General features: G+C 45.0%; 1 protein-coding gene across 2 annotated transcripts in view; it reads left to right on the plus strand.

Annotated features, from left to right (window-relative positions):
* The window catches only part of FGF18 (fibroblast growth factor 18), a 288,672-nt gene that overhangs the window by 187,356 nt on the left and 83,825 nt on the right, over nt 1-17,491 (plus strand). Inside the window, exon 1 of one of the 2 annotated variants that reach the window (XM_068273020.1) lies at nt 12,999-13,074. The exons of the other annotated variant lie outside the window; for it this stretch is intronic. The gene's annotated coding sequence lies outside the window, so the exon portion shown is untranslated. Of the gene's footprint in view, nt 1-12,998; nt 13,075-17,491 lie in introns of those variants that run through there. 2 annotated transcript variants of the gene reach the window in all.

Genomic DNA, 17,491 nt, shown 5'->3' on the forward strand with positions numbered 1-17,491 from the left:
AACATGAAAAAAAAACATACCACAGAGAGATCTGCAGCTGCTCCTGCATATACTTTACTCAGGCACGGGATTACCGCTCTGAGCTGCAGATTTCCGTCCCGAGCCTGACTTGGTATTATCGCCAAGGAGGTTAAAAGGAAATAAATGTGGCAGCCTGTATATCACTCTCACCTCGGGTTCACTTTAACCAGTACGCTATTCAGCCACTGAAGTACAAAAGGATGGAAAATCTCACGTACCTTGAAAGGTACTGGTACTGGTGGAATACTGGTTAAGGGTTCTGCCTTTGGCAAGGGAGACCATGGCTTGAATCCTGGTTAGGGTCAGTACCCAGGCACGTGCACAGGGGGGTGCTCTGGGTGCCCAGGCACCCCCCTTTTTCAAAATCTTCAAAAAAAGGCCCCACTCGCGATGCAAAATAAGCCCCGCCCCCGACCGCGATAAGCCCCGCCCACCCGCGGGAAGCCCCGCCCCCGCCTGGGACACTTTCAAGTGAAGAGGCGCAGACAGGAATCCTAGTGTGGCAAACTGACCTCTCCCTCCATCTAGGACCCATACTGACCTCTACCTCCCCCAGCACCCATAGTGACCTCTCCCTCCATGTAGTACCCAGTGACCACTCCCTCCCCTAGCACTCACAGTGCTCCACCTAGGACCCATACTGACCTCTCCGTACCCAGTACCCACAGTGACATCTCCCTCCACCTAGCACCCACAGTGACCTCTTCCTCCTCCTAGCACCCACAGTGACCTCTCTCTTACCCAGCACCCACAGTGACCTCTCCCTCCACCTAGCACCCACAGTGACCTCTCTCTCCACCTGGGACCCATAGTGACCTCTCCCTCCCCAGCAGCCACAGTGACCTCTCCTTCCCCCAGCACCCACAGTGACCTCTCCCTCCACCTGGGACCCATAGTGACCTCTCCCTCCCCAGCACCCACAGTGACCTCTCCCTCCACCTAGCACCCACAGTGACCTCTCCCTCCACCTAGCACCCACAGTGACCTCTCCCTCCACCTGGGACCCATAGTGACCTCTCCCTCCCCAGCAACCACAGTGACCTCTCCCTACACCTAGCTCCCACAGTGACCTCTCCCTCCACCTAGCACCCACAGTGACCTCTCTCTTACCCAGCACCCTCCGTGACCTCTCCCTCCATCTAACACCCACAGTGACCTCTCCCTCCACCTAGCACCCACAGTGACCTCTCCTTCCACCTGGGACCCATAGTGGCCTCTCCCTCCCCTAGCACCCACAGTGACCTCTCCCTCCCCTAGCACCCACAGTGACCTCTCGCACCCACAGTGACCTCTCCCTCCCCCAGCACCCACAGTGACATCTCCCTCCACCTAGGAACCATAGTGACCTCTCCCTCCCCCAGCACCCACAGTGACCTCTCCCTCCACCTAGCACCCACAGTGACCTCTCCCTCCCCAGCTCTAGCAGTGATCCTGCCTACCCCAGCACTCACACTGACCTCTCCCTCCCCCAGCACCCACAGTGATTTTTCCCTTCCCCAGTGGCTACCCTCCTGTCCCCAGCAGCACCCACAGGGACCTCCCATCCCAAAAGCAGCACCTACAGTGACCTCTCCCATTGTCAGCACCCACAGTGGCTTCTCCCAACACCCAGCATCCACTCCCTCCTCCAGTAACTACACTGACTTCTCCCAGCAGCCACAGTGGCCTACCCTTCCTCCAGCACCCATACTGATCTCTTCATTCCACAGCACCCACAGTGGCCTACCATTCCCCCAGCACCCACACTGACCTCTACCTCCCTTAGCAGCAACTATGCCATTCATAGCAGCACCCATAGTGACCTCCCACCCCCTGCACCCACAATGACCTCTACCTCCCGAGACCCACAGTGATCTCCCCCAAAGGACCCACAGTGACCTCCCTTTCCTCCAGCGCCTATACTGACCTCTACTTTCCACAGCACCCACAGTTACTTCTCCCCCCAGCACCCACAGTGACCTACCCTTCCCCCATCAATAGAGTGACCATATTTTTGTGGGTCCAACCTGGGACGGGGAGGGGGGCGGCGCGCGCGCGCAGCGGCGAAGACTGGGGGAGGGGGGCCGAAAAAATGGGCGTGGCCATGACATTGTATGGGCGGAGCTAACGTAATGATGTAACAGCGAGGCATAAGAAAGCAGTGTTTACGCCATGATGTGGACAAACGAGACTTTGTATCATGGGTGTGCAGAAACTGTGTGATGCTAATAGTATACCGTAACCACAAAGCAGCAAACATAGCCATCTATGACCATTAAATAATAAATGCAGTAACAGTTACCCCGGACACCAGAAAATAAACGCAATAGGCAACATGTCAGTATAAAATAAATGCAATGCGGGCAAACATGTCAGTACAAAATAAACGCAATGCGGGCAAACATTTCACCAGAAAATAAACACAATGCAGGCAAACATTTCACCAGAAAATAAACGCAATGCGGGCAAACATGTCAGTACAAAATAAACGCAATGCGGGCAACATGTTAGTACAAAATAAACGCAATGCGGGCAAACATTTCACCAGACAATAAACGCAATGCGGGCAAACATGTCAGTACAAAATAAACGCAATGCGGGCAACATGTCAGTACAAAATAAACGCACTGCGGGCAAACATTTCACCAGAAAAGAAACGCACTGCGGGCAAACATTTCACCAGAAAAGAAACGCACTGCGGCCAAACATTTCACCAGAAAAGAAACGCACTGCGGGCAAACATTTCACCAGAAAAGAAACGCACTGCGGCCAAACATTTCACCAGAAAAGAAACGCAATGCGGGCAAACATTTCGCCAGAAAAGAAACGCACTGCGGGCAAACATTTTGCCAGAAAAGAAACGCAATGCGGGCAAACATTTCGCCAGAAAAGAAACGCACTGCGGGCAAACATTTCACCAGAAAAGAAACGCACTGCGGCCAAACATTTCACCAGAAAAGAAACGCAATGCGGCAAACATTTCGCCAGAAAAGAAACGCACTGCGGGCAAACATTTCGCCAGAAAAGAAACGCACTGCAGGCAAACATTTCGCCAGAAAAGAAACAATGCGGGCAAACAATAACATTTCACTAGAAAAGAAACAATGCGGGCGAACATTTCACCAGAAAAGAAACAATGCGGGCAAACATTTCACCTGGAAAAGAAACAATGCGGGCAAACATTTCACCAGAAAAGAAACAATGCGGGCAAACATTTCACCTGGAAAAGAAACAATGCGGGCAAACATTTCACCTGGAAAAGAAACAATGCGGGCAAACATTTCACCTGGAAAAGAAACAATGCGGGCAAACATTTCACCAGAAAAGAAACAATGCGGGCAAACATTTCACCTGGAAAAGAAAGCATTTACTCACCTGGCAGAAGTGTCCGGCCTCTGGCGCGCTGCTCCGTCCCGGGACCGTCTTGTTCCTCCTGCTCTGGTCTCCCGCGCTGACAGGGCTACGGCAAGATGGCGCCCGAAGCCCTGTACTAGTGACACAAATAGGTCTCCAGTACAGGGCTCCGGCAGCCATCTTGCCGTAGCCCTGCTCGCCTGCTGGTGTCGGAAACAGACACCGGAAGAGGAGGCTGGAGCGGGGCTGCGGGCAATGAACTGGCACGGCGTCTATAGACGCCGCTGCCAGTTCATTGAGGAGAGAGTGGCCAGAGTCCCGAGGCCGGGACGTCCCGCTGCTGAAAGCGGGACGTTTCCCGGGACCTCATTAAGCCTGGGACAGCGGACCCCGAACCCGGGACGTGTCCCGGGCAATCCGGGACGTCTGGTCACTCTACCATCAACCACACTGACCTCGAACTCCCCTAGCAGCAACTATGCCATTCATAGCAGTATCCACAGTGATCTTCCACCCCCTGCACCCACAGCAATCCCACCAATATTCAGCACCCACATTACACTCAACCAGTAACCCCCACTATAGCAAGCACCCAGTACTTGCACCAAGCACCCTGCACCCAATACTCACATCCGGCCTCAATATGGCACTTAGTACTTGCATCAAACAGCCACATGACACCCAATACCTGCACCCCTTCACCCTATAGCTGGCTCCCAGTACTCACACCTACATGGCACAGTACTTGCACCCAGCTCTGACATGTCACTCACTACTCACACCTGCACACAGCCGCCACATGGCACCCACTCACATAACCAGTACTAGCACCCGAAGTACCTGCACTCAGAACACACATGACACACAACACCCACCCAGAGCTAGCACCCAGTGCCGGCATGGCACCAAGTATTTGCACCTATGTGATACCCAGTACCTGCACCCAACACCCACATGTTTCATCTGCAGTAGTTCCAGTTGCACTAAGCCTCCACTTGGTGCCCAACACCCACACCAAGCACTCACATATGACATCCAGTACTTGCACCCAGAACTCAAAAGGGACTGAGTACCTGAAATCAACACCTCCATGATGGTTGATACACGCCCATACAGCCAGAATCCACATGACACCCTGTGCCAGCACCCAGAACCCACATGGCACCCATCATCTGCATTCAGCAGCATGACAATCAATACCCCCCTAGCCAGAAACGAGGAAGGGGGAGGGGCATGCGGGGAAATCCATTGCCAGGCCCCTTTTTTAAATTTGAGCACCCCCCACTTAAGGACCCTCTGCACGGCCCTGTCAGTACCTAATAAATAAGGAGTCCTTGGACAAGACTCCCTAACACTGCAGGGAGGCATCTTGCACGTACAAGCGTCTCCGTGCTATTGTGTAGGCTATCTTGCGTATGCTCAGTGTGGTCGCGCTCATACATGGATGGGAGCATGGCCATGCAAACCTTTTTGACAAGCCCTTATTGAATAAGCTCAGAGGGTCCCAGCGCTGGAACAAGGAGTTCGAGAGGTATGGAGAAAGCCTCTGGATTATCCATAGGCTTTCATCTCCCGAGGTATCTAACTTTTCTTCTTTTTTTTTTGCCTTCGGGACACTATAACTCGGGGTTCCAATTACTGCAGCTGGAATACCTTCGGCCAAAAATTAAAAAAATTACTCAATGGCCTACGGGTGGATGTTTTTTTAACATACTTGTTTAAAGGTTTAGATTAATATATATTCTATGTCATAAAGTACAGTATGTACAAATGCTTCATCAACAGTCTTTTGAAAGGAATTAGCTCAATAAGGGTTAGAAGCCAGTACATATGCAAGATTATATTACTACATTGTCATTAATAATCCCCCAAAACACTACTTAGGCTTTTTATTTTTGTTTTAAGAAGAAAAATGAATTAATTTGTCTAGTTGACAAACAGGAAGCAGATTCTTGCCAAGTGATGTCAGTAGGTCAAAGCAAACAGCAAAGTCGAAGAAATTGATTACTAGCACACCAAGTGAATCCAAATGCTTATAGTTCATACGTATTCATCTGATAATTGTTTGAATAGACTCTGTAACATAAAAAAGTGCCCCTGGGGGGTACTTACCTCAAAAGGGGGAAGCCACTGGATCCTATTGAGGCTTCCCCCTTCCTCCTCCGTCCCACAGTGGTCTCAGACGCTGGATCCCTCCAAAACCACAGCTGACAAATTGTTGTGCTGTGTCGCAGGCGTCTGCAATATTTTCTTTCCCCCGGCGCCAACGCAGGCTTAGTAGCGGCTCGCCGATGGGCCATGGCAGAAATAGCAGAGCCTTATCAGGTCTGCTGTACTGCGCAGGCGACTTGCACCTGCGCAGTAGAGCGGACCCAATTTGGATTTGCTATTTCCGCCTTAGCCCATCGGGGAGCCACTACTACGCCTGCACTGGAGCCGGGAAGGTTAATATTTACATGGCTGCCGTTCGGGACCTCTTACGCTGCCACCGTGGGACGGAGGAAGATGGGGAAGCCTCGATAGGATACAGAGGCTTCGCCCTCCCGAGGTAAGTACCCCCCAGGGGCACTCTTTGAAGTTACAGGTTTTCTTTAAGCTCTTCTGGGTCACAGAATTCAAGATGCAGGACTGTTTTAAGCATAGGCAAATCAGGCAGATGCCTGAGATGAGGCTTGCTGGAGGGGGCACCAGGTACAGAGCTGTTCTTTGCACACTATGGTTTATGGAATTCTTATACATTACTGCTATAATGGATGGTCATTTTAATGCCTGTATGTGTAGAGTTAATTAGCAAAACAAAAGGCTCCAGAGCTTAACCTCCTCGGCATTCAGTTTTTCCTGGATTTTTGTGCAAAAAGTGTTTTTAAGTTCATTTTCATAACCTTTTTTTCCTGTAACTTACCAAAATGTGTAAAGCAAGCAAGGGTTTAGCATACATTCTGAGTATAAAGTTTGAAACACAAAATCAAATCAAAACCAAATTTCAAAATTACTCACCAAAATAAATGTTTGACCATTCACACTTCCGAGCTGCAGCTGCTCAACCTTCACTAATACAATGTAAAGGTGGCCATAATTCTAGCGATGATGGGCATAATCTCTCTCCAATCAAATCTGATTAGAGAGATCTGTCAGCTGCCCATACACCGCAGGCCGATTCCTGATCGATTCCAGCATGAAATTTCTTGGGAATCGGCACAGCCCACCGCCTTGCCACTGCCCCCCAGTGTATAAGAGTACCCCCCCCCCCCCCCGTATGTGCATTTATATATTATATATATTATATTATATATTTGTATATTTTGTATACGGTAGTTAGTTAGTTAGTTAGTTAGCTAGGAGTGTGGTGCCTTATGTGGATTTCACTGAGGGATTTCCCATTGCTCAGTTGTATAGATTTGCATTTTTAAATGGCTGTGCATAGCCATGGCCAAGAACATTCTGGGCATGCATAGTCGGAAACATTTGTACCTGGGCATGATGGGAACGCTCCTTGCCAAGGCTCCTGCACACTGCTTAGGGGAAGTGCACATGAAAAGGTCAGAGCGCTTCAGTGGTAAACAGGACACACTAATGGCCCATACTCACGAGGGACTTTTGTCGCCTCAACACGCGGCGCGCGCGTGTTGCGGCGACAGGTCGCCCGTGAGTATGGGCCGTCGCACGCGCGCGCGCCCCCGAACTGTCGCCCGTCGCTATGTCGCCATGCGATTGAAACTTTCAATCGCATGGCGACAGTCGCCGCTGCCCCCCCGCCGCAACTGTCGCTAGTCCGTGTGAGTACGCGGACTAGCGACAGCAACCTCCATTGAGGTTCACAGACCTTCCGGTGAGCTTCCGGCGGGGGGAGGAGGAACGTCAGCGACAGCTTCCGCCTTGCCGCTGGTCCCTCTTCCGCATGTGTACGCGGAGGGACCTGGCGAGAAGCTGTCGCCGGCCTGTCGCCCACACGCTCACGTGTGCTGGCGACAGGCGAGTTTTGCAGCCCGTGAGTACGGGCCTTAACACGGAGGGGAGGATAGAGAAGATGAGGGGCCACAAAGTTTATGGGGACAATGAAGAAGCCCAAGGTATGGCCACCTCAGAAATTTTGATTTAGCTCAAGTGTACCTTCAAAATCAATCTCAGTGGGGCTAATAGGCCCCTTTTAGTCTAGTGCACACATGTCAAACTCTGGGCCCTCAGAGCCATAAAATGTGTCCCCCGAGTGGTTTTCCCACTTTGCATTATGTTGGCCCACTCTTGACCACCAGGGAAGCTATATTGGAGTCAATGTCCTAGATCACCATGGAAGCCATATAGGGGAGGGAGGGGTAAAGCACTAGACATCAAGGAGTTGTAAACTGTGTAAGGGAGGGAAGGGGGCCACTAGACATCAGTGTACTGTATAGGGCATGGAGGAGGGCCACTAGACACTAGGGAACTGTATAGAGGAGGGCCACTAGACACCAGGGAACTGTATAGAGGAGAGCCACTAGACACCAGGGAAATGTATAAGGGAGAGAGGTGGCCACTAGACATTGAGGCTGGCCCACGACTTGGTCCCAGTGTTCAATTTCGGCCCACTATGTATATCAGTTTGATGCCTCTGGACTAGTGCATGGAATTCTGGTTTGTTTGAGGTCTCCATAACTTAACTAGGTGCCTCATAGCACTGCAGTTTCAAGAAGAATTATACTAATAAATGAACTACTGACTTTTGGCAACCCTTTCTGTCTTTCACGATTGATCTTTATTCAGAAAGATCTATTAGGGAGTCTACTGTAAAATGTTTTAGATATCCTATCCCAGACAGTCTAGCTCAAAAGACAAATGAAAGAAGTTCTAATGTTTCTTGTGTTTGCTAGTTAAGCACAGACAGAAGTAAAACAGGAACTTACATTTGTGCCACGAAAGCTAGGCACTCACTTATGTTGACAGAAAATTGAAAGGAACTCTATGTTTATTTAGGAATAGGTCTGGAGTGCGCTCGGAGAATTCTTACCGGCAAGCTGACTGTCAGATCCTTTGCAGTTCGTTTAGTCTGCTGTATGGAGTGAATGAAATCAAACTGGATGGGCTGGGGTTATCGGAGAGAGAGTTCCCGCTACTGAACCTTATACTATGAAGTTCTCTTTCCAAACTGATGAGATTTGTTAAGCATCAGAAAGCAATTACAGATGACCTTATTTCATGTAGTTAACTCATGGTCTAGAATCGGCTGCCAGTATTGGCAGGACAACACAGCATGCTAAGTTTTTGCCAGTATCAGTGAATGTCAATAGGACCACCCAGTATAAGGCTGGGGTGTGAAGAAAAAAAAAAGAAACGGAAAAAATCAAAGAAATAGAAAAAAGAAATAATTATACTTGTGTAAAAAGTTTGACAGATACTATTTATGCCTGTATCTAACGTAGAAAACCAAAACTTGGGTATTCCAATGTGTTTTTTAAACTGACAAAAATGTTCATACTTAATGAGCAACAGAAATGAAAAATCGAGAAATCCCGGTGCATTTTTTAAAATACAGTAAATACAGTAAATTTATGGTTAACATAAACTTATGAGATAAACAATTGTATTTATCCTCCTACTCCTAAAAATGACTTTTTTAAGGATCTCATGGTTTTCTTTTATATTTAAACATTCATGAAGTAGGTTGAATGTTTTACTGTCTCTAATCAGTGGCAGCCTATTAAGTGTCCCAGAGTTAGAAAAAGGTCAATAGTTCATGTATTGTATCTCCCCCTGCCCTCAGAAGTTGTATTCTGCCAGGAAAACTTTTATGGCTGTAACTTTCTTATCAGTGATGCTTACTGTATTCCCGATAAGGTGCCGACAAGACAGAAGCTTTCACTTCCATACCTAGAAATTAACTCTTTCTGACCGCAAAATAAAGCAAGTAAAACAGCCTGGTTATTAACCTTCCTGGCGTTATGGACGAGCTCAGCTCGTCCATTACCGCCGGAGGCTGCCGCTCAGGCCCTGCTGGGCCGATTTTCATGAAATAAAAAGCAGCACACGCAGCCGGCACTTTGCCAGCCGCGTGTGCTACCTGATCGCCGCCGCGGCGCGGCGATCCGCTGCATGCAGCGGCGAAAGAGGGTCCCCCCAGCCGCCTGAGCCCAGCGTAGCCGGAACAAACAGTTCTGGCCAGCGCTAAGGGCTGGATCGGAGGCGGCTGACGTCAGGACGTCGGCTGACGTCCATGACGTCACTCCGCTCGTCGCCATGGCGACGAGGTAAGCGAAACAAGGAAGGCTGCTCATTGCAGCCTTCCTTGTTTCTTCTGGTCGCCGGAGGCGATCAGAAGAACGCATCCGGAGCGCCCTCTAGTGGACTTTCATGCAGCCAACTTTCAGCCACAGCCGCCCTGGCGATCTTAATAGAACGCCAGGGTGGTTAATATGTTTTGTACTGTGCATACACGTTTATCTCATCATGTCACATATCACTTTGGGTCACTTTAACTTGTCAAAACAGTATTTTTATTAGCTGTGCAGTAGATCTTACTAGGAATGTGTCTTGGCCTAGGATGGTGGTTAGCTCTGTTATTTAATTGTACTAACCTTGCAGACTCATTGGGCTTGATTCACTAAACTGTGATAACTCTAATATCACACCTTATCAAAGATATCACACTTTATCAAAGTTAACACGCCTTATCAGAGTAGCATAGCGAGCGCTACAAACTTATGCATGCTAATTGGCAATGGCACTCGTTCTGCCGTGAGCCCCTGTGGGTTCGTAGCGCTCGTTATGCTACTCTAATAAGAAGTGTTACCATTGATAAGGTGTGATATTTGAGTTATCACGGTTTAGTAAATCAAGCCCATGGTGTGAGAAGAGTTAAGGCAAAAAAATGAAAAGCACTAACATCCCTTCCTAACAGTTAAAACATACATTCTTTTAATTTTGCTCTAGGTGGGACTGGTTCAGACAGGTGGTTGGGTAGTGGCACACATATTGAATGTGGTGGGGTCTTCATAAGGGTCTTGTATGATGTTAAGTAGGTCTATTACAGCAGTTGTGCAGCTGAGCTACTAATATACACTTCATACAGCATTGAAGAGCCATTGTGGTTGACCAACGCCTCATGTATCTGCCAATCCTACTGAAGCTTTCAGTGTGTCCTTCAGAATGCATGAATGGTGATGGATTGATGGCCAACAACTGTAGAACCATATTGCAAAACCGCTGCACGACTGGCTGTGTGAATGGGAATATTGTGAAAACCAAAACACAGACCACTTGTGATGGAGTCAGAATCAGCCAAGCCCACGAGGGTCACACCTGGAATTGTTTTTGGTACAGATTTGCTCGGCAATAGTACAAATTAACAGACAGTAGAGCAAGTGATGCAAGTAAATAAGTATACATGAAAAATAGGCAAGACAAGACACAGAACATTTGTATCGTGCTTTTCTCCTGGCTGACGCAAAGCACCAGGGCTGCAGCCACTAGGGCATGCTTAGTAGGGAGTAGTAGTGTTAGGAAGTCTTGCCCAAGGTCTCCTTAATGAATAGGTGCAGGCTTACTGAACAGGAAGAGCTGAGATACGAATTTTTTTTTTGTTTTGCTATTTTGTTAATACGGTTTGGTAATTAAAAAAAAACAAAAAACTATTTTTTTTGTGGAATCTGCTGTATTTTGCTGATGTAGGCTATTATGCATAATCTGTAATTCCAATTGTCAACCACGGTACACTTCCAGGTCATCTGATTGGCCTAAACATTCAGTTTTTGTATTCGGAAATATCTCTACTGGAAATGCGGCATTCTGCAGTATTCCAATTACTGATTTCTGAATTCTACGGGATTTGGAAACTCATCCCTAGTTCAGACTAACCTGAAGAGATAGTTCAAACAATCTGCACCGAGTGTGTATCTTCTCCCTGTGTCTGCGCTAGTTTCCTGCAGGCACTCTGGTGTCCTTCCACCTCCCCCCAAAACATAGAGATACTGTATATATACTCAAGTATAAGTCTATATATTTAGGTCTGATTCAGTTCATAAAAGTATAGGGGTCGACTTATACATGAGTCACGGGCAACATAAAAGGGAGTGAATAATGGTAAGTTAATTAACTGAAATAAATGGACTTTTGCGCAATATTTTTTGAGTTTCACCTGTATTTTGATTTGTTTTTTTTAACATTCATATTTTTAATTTAAGGGACCACTATCGTGAAAAACTGTAACATTTTAAATTCATACATAAAAAATGTACATTTGATTCAGAATAAAGTTCAATATAAATATACTTTATTATATGTTACTGCCATTACTGCAGTTCAAATCTTACAGATCTAACAGGTTTTGGATTAGTCAAACAAAATACAATTATAAAGCATTCGGGGGGGGGGGGGGATCAAATATCTTATACGTGTTCCCTCACGGGATAGGCCCCTATAGCACTAAAACATAACTATTATTGGTTCTAGATAAAAATAAAAAAATATATAAATGAGCAGCAACATAACACTTATATACAAACAGACCATGTTGGTGTGTATCTCACCAACACATTTGTGTCATTATTGGGTCTAAATATCAGAGAGAGCAATTACAGGTATATGCACGTGGGAAGAGACCTAAAAATTAAGTACAAGTCTCCCCCTATAACTGTATCTATCTTAGTGCATAGAAAGCCAGTCCCCCAGAGCCTTTCTCCCATATCAAATGACACAAACAAAGCGGACAGTGTGGGGGTATAAGATACACCCTAACTAGACTAACTAGACATACTCAACATGTTTCAGCATTTCGCCTTCGTCAGGAGTGAATAAAATATACAGTGCAGGGCATTAGATAGATAAACATAAAAACCCCCACCCCACATGACTGTCAGCATATATAGCCCCTGTCAGAGCTGCAGAGTTTTGGACTAGTCCATCTCCTCATGGGAGATTCTCAAGGTTCTCTTTTTACATGTGTTTTAAATTTTATATATTTTGTGATAGTGGTCCTTTAAATGTAAGTTGTAGAACGTGCCTAATATCTGTCAAAAACCTGTTTAACAAACGAATTTTAATTTAGGGCGCCACTGTGACATTCCGTTTATAAGACATACTGATTTTTCTGTTGAGAAATCCCAACCTGGTATTTCATGACTTAGACACCCACTGTTACACCGAAGAAAACAGGAGGAAGTGCCATATGTTCGACTCGACTGGAAACATTGGGGGCGAAAGATATGTCCCTTCTGAATGAGTCAATTTAACCACAGCTGTTCTAAAAGGATGCACAAAAATATGTGAATCATCTAAGACTCCACCTGATGTGCAAGCCTTAAATATCAAGTATCCATAGGTGATGTTTCTCATTATCTTGATCCCCAAAAAAGATCTTATTTTTAAGAAATATTTTTTAGTGCTGGAAAAATAAATAAAAAATATCTAAGGCACTATATATTCCTATTAAGTGTACTTTCTCAGCTGTTTATTTTATTACCAGGGTGTGCGATAAAATAACAGATCGCAGTGATACAGGTCCTCGATTTTCAATAACAAACTTAATCTTTGTTTCCTTTGCGTAAAAAAAAGTCGTTCCCAGGGAATATTAAAAGGGAAATAGTATCAAGCTGGTTCAGTATTAGATTTGTGGATCTTAGGAACATGGCATGAAATCATTCACATAATAGATTATAAATTATGTCAGCTAACCTCAGTTTTGTTTCTCTTAGGCTTTTTTGATCTTCTTTTATCCAGCACACTTAGGATTTGGCAGTTGGAAAAATACAGGTAGAATAGAAAATTGTTTTGTTTCATCAGCCTCGAAAATTGGGAAAATCTGCTTTGCTTACGAAATATAAAGAGTTGTGTAATAAGTTCAACTCTGTGTTGTTATAATATAGGCATTAGAGGTAAAATACACAATATTCTTTTAAATATCTATGTATATTTTTCAAGGGCTATTCCAAGGGCTTTTCAGGAAACCAGTAAATTATGGAAAAACATATTTCAAACATTACAGGAACGTCTGGGCAGAAGAGTTTCTATGAAATTGGAAACCATGTAGTATGGAAAGGATTAAAAAGAAAAAAAAGGGAAGCGGTAATGGAAATGTAGATATGGAAAGAAGTATGTTCCAGTACTATTGTTAAAAGGAATCCGGCTTCAAGTTATGTTTTATAGAGCAGAATAATATACTACGTTCCTCAGATCTCATAATGTTCCTCCGGATAGGTAGACATTAAATAATAAGTTCTAGTTGTAAAGAGAGACTTAGATTTTATTTCCTAAAGCAACAGAAAAATATTTCATAATGGGAAGGCCAGAAGATGGGTAAGCACTCCTTATAGGGCTCTAAATAGCTTAACGTATTCTTCGCGGGGAACTACGTATAACAATGCAAACTTACCAGAGGATGTAAATCTACAAACAATAATCTAAATATATAAATCTGAATGCGCGCGCAGGCGTATGTGTGTATAAGCCGCCATCACTCAAAAACAACCTTGACCTATTTCAACTTGGTATACAGATCCCTTACTACCTATGAAGATATGTTCTGGGGGTTTCGTGTCCCCTTTGCACACCTGGGCGGAGCTACAAATAGCCAATCACATTTCACTCATTGATGTCAATGGGAAAATGTAGAAGTCTGCCTGCCTTTCTTACAGTAATAAGCCTAGAGTCCCCAAACATGTGACTTGGTGACTGAGGTTAAATATTGAGGGAAAGTGGGCAGAGCATAAAACAGCCAATCAAATTTCGGCCATTGGTTTTAAAGAGACACTGAAGCGAAAAAAAATATATGATATAATGAATTGGTTGTGTACTATGAATAATTACTAGAAGATTAGCAGCAAAGAAAATATTCTCATATTTTTCTTTTCAGGTATATAGTGTTTTTTCTAACATTGCATCATTCTATAATATGTGCAGATTTCACAACACTCAGCATTTAAAATGAGTCTTTCAGAGCAGTCTGTGAAGTAATAAACTCTCCTCTGCTAGAGAAAAAGTAAACAGTTTAATTACAGTTGAGATAATAAAAGTCAGATAACAGCCCTCTCCACGACCAAGTTGGTCGGAGAGCTTAATAGCTTTTTTGCATAGAGATAACAACTGGAGTTTCTCAACTCTTCCTGTACTGGAAACAATTAGACTGATGTATCTGATCTTAATGTTTTTTTTCTTAGCTGTAGTACACATACAAATCATAATATCATCCTTTTTTTTTTCGCTTCAGTGTCTCTTTAAATGGGAAGATGTAAACTGCAGTTATTTGTAGACTCTTAATTGCAGGGTTCTGAAACTTGGTACAGTTGGTCCCTTAGTGACTGGGATTACTATTCAGGAAGTTGTGTGGGGCCTACAATTGCCAATCAAAATTCACCTATTGATTTTAAAGGGGAATATTTGAATTGATACCATTCTTACACTGTTAATGGCTGAGGCCTAAAACGTCAAATTCAGAAAAGTGGGTGTGACCACAAACAACCAGTTAGATTTGTTTGATTAAAAAAACTGCTTCCATTCTCGCATTATTGATGTCAAGAACCCCAAAGCTCATAGACTTGGTCATTAAGTGACTGTGTGTCATGGTTAGAAAAATGGGTGAAGCCAACAACCACATTTTTAAATGGGAAAATTTAAACTACAGTCATTCTTACACTGTTAATGGCAGGGCTATCAAACTTGACATAGCTGCTAACTGTTCAGGAAAGTCAGTGGAGCCTACAACAGCCAATCAAAATTCACCTATTGATTTTTATGGGGAATAATTAAAGTGCTGCCATTCTTACACTGTTAATGGTTGAGGCCTCAAACCTTCTATGGTCAGTCATTGGGTGACTGGGGTTCAAATTCATAAAAGGGGTGGGGCCACAAACAGCCAATCAGATTTGTCTGCTAGATTTCAATGGGAAAATGTATGCTTTTATTCTCACATTATTGATGCTAGGGGCCCTAAAGGCTAACACACTTGGTCATTGAGTGACTGTGTGTCAAGGTTAGAAAAAGAGATCAGACCAAACACCGACCAAATAGATACCCAAGCAATACCCGGGTCTTCAGCTATAACTAAATATAATAAATCACACTCACCAGAGAATGTAAATCTACTAACAACCCCAGGTTACAAATGTTCTTTATAGTAATAATTAGCCACGCCCACTCAAGTCTACCACTATTATACCAATTCTTGTTGTCATCTTGCATGGTTATGTCTGAGTGTCACGAAAAAGCTTTTAAAGTACAGATGAATCAGGAAAGAAATTGAAGCAAGCCCATAAGGGACTAGATTACCTCATCCTGAGAAGCCTGTTACTGCTAGTCTTTGAAGTTCCTCCCATTTCCTCTCCCTGGTCTTTTTCTTCTTCAACTGGCTCCCTTTGTAGAAAAGCCTTTCGGAAGTTTCCCTCAGAGGTCCTGATCGATTCAGAACTGCACATGCGTACGTTTGGAACCGCGCATAGACAGCAAAAGGAAGCGCTTGCCCATGAACTTTTACTGTGTATGCGTGGTTTGAAACTTGCACATGCACAGTTCAGAATCACTTGTTACCACCCTGGGATCAGGAGGGACCCCGAAACAACTTCAGACTTCTCATGATGAGGTCATCTATCCCATCATGGCCTTAAAGGACAACTGCAATGAGAGGGATATGGGGGCTGCCATATTTATTTCTTTTTAAGCAATTCCAGTTCCCTGGCTGTCCTGGTGATCCCCCTCCCCCGCCCTAACCACCCAGGAGTATCTTTTATTGATCTCCTTCCCGTGCTGCACCAATATGGCCATGGGTACAGGAAGGCCACACTTAAGATGGCTGCTGCACATGCCCATATGCTGCGGGGACTAGATGCCACACAAAAGATGGCCGTCCGTATTAGGCACGCTCACGGCAAACCCACAGCCGCCACACGCAAGATGGCCACCGCCCGGACACTCCCCCCTGCTCAGGACGCACTTCCGACGGAAGTAACGTCACGGGCGCTCAGTACTCTCACGCCGACGGGCATATGTCCATTACTTTCCGCATATAAACAGCGGAATCATCGAGCGCATCCATGGCGCCCATGCTACACTACTTCTAGCCTACAGGTAAGCCGCCTGTGAGTTAACTCACCCGGCCCTTCCGCTTTTGTACCCTACGCCTAACAGCTGTATTATTCATTAGGTTTACTGCGTCTGGCGCACAACCCTTCCGCTTTTGTACCCCACGCCTAACAGCTGTATTATTCAGTAGGTTTACTGCGTCTGGCGCACAACCCTGCCACCTCCCCTTATTCACAGCCCTTAGGAGTTCCTCCGCACCACAACAGGAATGATCTTGCTAATCATGTGTTTAGATTTTTATTTACACCGCAACTCCCTAATCCTGTTTAGACTAGACTCCACTCCTCCTATACCACCACATATGTCTCATCAAGAAGCCCACAGCAATCATATAAATTACTGTCAGGACGGAACAGAGTAGGCAATGCTGTGGGTTTAGGAAGATTGAGTTAGGGTGGTGTACTACCAACCACCTAGGCTACTAATGATGTAGGATGAATTATTATTATTTTTATTTTATTTTATAACTTGATCATGTTTTATATGGGTCTAGCTGTAGGAAAGGATGTTTTTATACCTGTGTGTGTATAGTTATATATATATATATATATATTTATATGTTTTGAAAATCCTTCACTCCCCATATATATGTTATTATTTTTATTGTTGTTTTATATGAAGTGAAGTATGTTTAGTCTGAGCGCTATCATTGTTCTCTTTTTTAAGCACTGTATTTGACCTGAGGAAGCGACTTGTGGTCGCGAAACGCGTTGTCTACTTCGTTGTGCTACAATTAAATCCAATTTTTTGACTTATGTGTGTACGTGCCTTCATAACAGGTAAGACACACTACACTTACTAAATTATTTGATCACGAGTCATTATAAAATACAAGGGCGCCTCCTACAGTGTTTTTGATACCTTAATTACCCCACCGTGTGGGGGCTTACTTACTGTAATTCATTATAGTAGTAGTTTTTTTGGGGAGCAGCGACCAGGACAAGGCCGAGTGGAGACGGCACTTCTCCACATGCGTGAATAGTGGTTGCCTTGATAGCAACCCAGAATTGTGAGTATAATTGTTATTACTTTTAATCAATTATCTCTCACAACGATAATACACGATACTGGGCTCCCGGTGTCCCTGTGTTTTTTA

Source organism: Hyperolius riggenbachi, chromosome 3 (assembly GCF_040937935.1).
Source record: "Hyperolius riggenbachi isolate aHypRig1 chromosome 3, aHypRig1.pri, whole genome shotgun sequence".
NCBI lineage: Eukaryota > Metazoa > Chordata > Amphibia > Anura > Hyperoliidae > Hyperolius > Hyperolius riggenbachi.